Source organism: Onychostoma macrolepis, chromosome 14 (genome assembly GCF_012432095.1).
Source record: "Onychostoma macrolepis isolate SWU-2019 chromosome 14, ASM1243209v1, whole genome shotgun sequence".
In the NCBI taxonomy this organism is placed as follows: domain Eukaryota; kingdom Metazoa; phylum Chordata; class Actinopteri; order Cypriniformes; family Cyprinidae; genus Onychostoma; species Onychostoma macrolepis.
In genome coordinates, this window is record NC_081168.1 from 22260588 (window position 1) to 22265036 (window position 4449).

The window sequence follows — 4449 nt, forward strand, 5'->3', positions numbered from 1 at the left end:
ACCTTAACCCACCCTTAAACCTTACCCATATCACCAAACCTGTTCCTAACCTTACCCATATCCCACCTCAATAGCAGCAATAGTGTTTTGCAATACAATATGAACACAATAAGTACATTGTACTTGTTTTTTGATGTAAGTACAAAGTAGTTAAGGCCACCTAATATAAAGTGTGATCACATGTTTTATTATGTATAGTGAACAGAGGATCTCCCGTAGCACACGTACGTCTCCAGAGTGCATTCACATAAACAATATACATCTTAAAGACGATTACTGAACGTCTATTTAACACGAAACAGAATATTCAAAAAGAACTGCAGATGAGCACAAGCGTTTAACTTATCCGGTGAAAAGTGACTAATGAATGAATGCTGCCATCAAAGGCTCTCAGTGAGTATACTACTGAAATTAATAAAACATATTTTAAATCTTAAGTTGTAGTTTATTCTATTTAGCCTATTGTAATTTCAAACAGCGCAATTACAGCGCTTTTCTGATTCTTGATTGCTGTAAATTTGATGCAGAGCTTTTGTAGTGGAGCAGGTGACGGCGGCATTTGTGGGGAAAAAAGGAAAACCTGAAACAAAAATATAAAGAAATCATTTTCTAACTTCTAATACAGAAATCAAATGACATTGTGCTGTTAAAATGACTGCTTGTGTATTATATTTGTGCATCTTTGTATGATCTGAAATGTCTGCAGACTGATGTGAGCATTGAGGATGGAGAAGTCCACGCAGCATCCTGGAAATGGTCCAGTGCCATGGATGAGATGCTCCATCACTGCATCTGCCCTTACTGCCTCTTCTGGACCGGATGCTTCTGTGGTCTCTTCATCATCCGTGAGCCCAGAGCCAGCAAGAACATCTAGAGAAAGACCAAAATACATTGAGGATGTGATTTTGTTCAAGTTTGTTCTGCTGGTTTCTGTTCATACAACAATGAAACCAGAGTTTCAGAAGCTTCAAACAAAAACACACAAGGATTGAACAGCGTTGAGGCAAGTAAATAATGATTGAATTCATATGTTTGAGTGAAATAACCCTTTAAAGCCCCAAATAGAAATTGTATGAAATATGTAAGTGTAACAGTTCGTAGATCGGGAAGAAGGAGGCGGGAACCGGCGAACATTTAAACAAAGTTTTAATAAAATAAACAAACATAAACGTAAAGCGGCAGCCCCTCACGGACGACTGCCGCACATAAAATACAAAATAAAAGTCCAGGCCTGGTCCTCTCTCGTCTTCCACTGTCGTCACTCCTCCTTTTATCCTTCCGGAGCTCTTCCGTGGGACTCGAGACCGGCGAGTGGCGCAGGTGTCGCTCATTATCATTAACTCCACCGGCCTCGCTCCGTTCCCACGGCTCTCGGCCCCGCCCCACTCGCCACATACCCCCATCGCCCCTCGCAGGCCGGGGGGTACTCCCGAGACTGCGCTCTACTCCCCCCCCCTCCCCGGGGGGAGCCGATCACGGCGGCCGCGGCGTACCTGGGGGTAAGGACAGACGAGGCGAGAGAAAAGGAGACGGAAGGATGAGGAGAAACAGAGACGAGAGAGGGAAGAGAGGAAAATAAAAAAAATAAAATAAAAATTCTCGGTCCGGTTCCCAGACACACTGCCGCTCGGTCCTCAACCAGGCTTTCACTCGCGGTGCTATGCGATGGTACTGGACCTCTTTGGTGGACGGCTCTGCTCCTCCGCCTCCTGACGGACGGCGATGGCTCCTCCGGTCGAGGGCAGCCGGTAGCTCCTCCCCCGTTCCCTGCTCCTCCCCAAACATGGCGGATGGCAGCAGGCTCCGGCCTCCTGGCGAACGGCGCCGACTCCTCCGCTCCCTCTTGGACGGCAGCCACCCCTCCTCGACCCCGGAGCACGGCAGCAAGCCTTCCGTTCCACCTGTTCTTCCATTGCTCCAGCACCACCGCCTCGGGCAGCCACTGGCGGTCTTTGCTCCTTCGTGTTGCCCAACCTCGTCAGCACCGCGATCTCCCTCAGCGGCGAGGGCTCTTCTGACAGCATGTCCCTCCTTCCTCCCGGTTTTCGGCACCAATGTAACACAGTTCGTAGATCGGGAAGAAGGAGGCGGGAACCGGCGGACATTTAAACAAAGTTTTAATAAAATAAACAAACATAAACGTAAAGCGGCAGCCCCTCACGGACGACTGCCGCACATAAAATACAAAATAAAAGTCCAGGCCTGGTCCTCTCTCGTCTTCCACTGTCGTCACTCCTCCTTTTATCCTTCCGGAGCTCCTCCGTGGGACTCGAGACCGGCGAGTGGCGCAGGTGTCGCTCATTATCATTAACTCCACCGGCCTCGCTCCGTTCCCACGGCTCTCGGCCCCGCCCCACTCGCCACAGTAAGCATTTATATTATAGTAGTACCTTGAGGAAATAAACATTAAGAAATAAGCAGCTTTATTGAGTGTTTGTGCTCAAGGCACAAAAAAGCATTTACACTTACATTTTAATTTATTTTTTATTTTTAAATTTAGATTTATGCATTTGGCAGAAACTATTATCTGAAGTGACTTACAGTGCTCTTATTACAGGGACCCCAATCCCCCTGCAGTAACCTGGAGTAAAGACACCGGTGGTGACGACAGCGGAGATCGAACCAGTTCACTACACCACAAAAGTATGAAGCCATATCAAAATTTAGCTTGTAATTGTAAACATATGAAAAGAAATTTGGCAAGAAATGGAATGCTGACAACATGAGATGTAAATTTTTTACACTGTGTAAATGTTTTACAGGTAGTTGTTCTCATGGAGAGCAGGCACACAAATGTTTGGAGCAGACACAGCAGCAGTCAGATTGTCCTCTCCTGCTCTTGCTTCTAGATTGTGTGGTTCAGGGGTGTCATCATGGTCTTCATCATCCTCTCTGTGCACTCAGACAACGATAGCCTCGATGTCCCTTTCCCATCCATGATCAGATTCAGTCTGACTGCAGCAATGAGGGTCGTGATGGACAGCAGAGACAAGTGAAGGTAGACACGGTGGTCAGCTGCTTCATCAGAATAAAGCTGCAGAACTGGACCAGCTGTGTTGAGATGTGGATAGGATGTGGGTTCACCGCTTGTAAATGCATGATTGTTAGAACAATATGTTTGAATAAAGCTTTGTTTCATGTGTTGTTGACTTGTTTATTTATTGTCATGGTTACTTTTTTATTTACATCTTATTCATTTATTCATGTTTCCTTTTGTTGTCAGTAAATAAAATATAGTTGTTTCATTAACATATGCATTAATTCATTACTTGACTGAAAAAAAAATGGCTGCATTTGTACAGTAGTGTGTATTCATGCATAGCTATGGCATATGAAAAAGCAAATTACATTATGCTTGTTTTACTAAAAAATATAATGAATTATTGGTCAGCATTTATCATTATTATTGTTCATAAGTGTTGGGCTACCAATGCTTTCTGAAGTAATCTTAATTTCTAAGTAGTAATACTTACATTTTTCGAGTGTAAAATCAACAGGCTTCTCCAAAGGTAAGATCTTTGAGCAGCTGATCGATGTCTCCTTTGTGCAGATATTACAAACATTCCAAACATGGAGGAAAACGTACTAGGTAGGGTTGTGAATTTATTGATGCTATGAGGTGTTTGTGCGCCTGTCGCTCTTATTTTCTTATTATTATTTATTATTATTACTGCAGAACATACAAGCTCAGGGAAAGATGGTAGTATCTTTAAAAATGAACAATCGTAATGACAAAAAACAAAACAGAAAACATAACTATAATGGGTTTGCGTACATCATAGTATGACATTATATACATGGGAAAAAAGATTAAATATCTTTGAATAATAATAAAATTCATATAATCATAATGCATTAAAATTGCATTTGTTTTTGTTATTTATAAGCCTCAGGGATGTAACGAGAGAGCTATTCAACAAGACAAATAGGAAAACAAGGAGTTTTAAGCCAGTTTTGCATGTTGATGAACAATTTTGTACATAAAATTAAGAAATTAATAACATATTCAAGAGATAACGATTTTGGTTTTTCGTAATAAAAAATAATATCTTTAAGGATTAAACGGTGGCTTATATTAGTAGAGTTAAAAATATACAAACTTAAATCAACCCAAAATTTATTGGTTATACTACAATCATAAGAGCAGCTGTTTCTTCAACAAGACCAAAAATGAGCAAATTTCATCAACTTCAAAATATTTACAGATAGATGAATTAAGCCTGTCGCTCATATTCTTTTAAGTTTGTTTTTGCGCTTGTTATATCACATGATAACATAAATATGGTGGATCGCATTCATACTCAATGAGATTTGGCTGTAGAGTACGTACTCTTCTAGCGCTCGTTAAGCAAGTACTTTTTTTTTTTTGTGATCAACTTTTTATTTAATTTTTTTTCCAAATCAACAAAACAACATCCACTCAAACAAACAACAGGGGGACAACAGACA

The 4449-nt window shown here is 41.6% G+C and overlaps 1 long non-coding RNA gene across 1 annotated transcript; it reads left to right on the forward strand.

The window, feature by feature from the left end:
* The first annotated feature begins 2270 nt into the window (after positions 1-2270).
* LOC131553104 (uncharacterized) lies at positions 2271-3042 on the forward strand. Its single transcript, XR_009274118.1, has 3 exons — positions 2271-2365; positions 2558-2643; positions 2763-3042. It is a non-coding gene; the product is annotated as an uncharacterized LOC131553104 (long non-coding RNA).
* The last annotated feature ends 1407 nt before the right edge of the window (positions 3043-4449 follow it).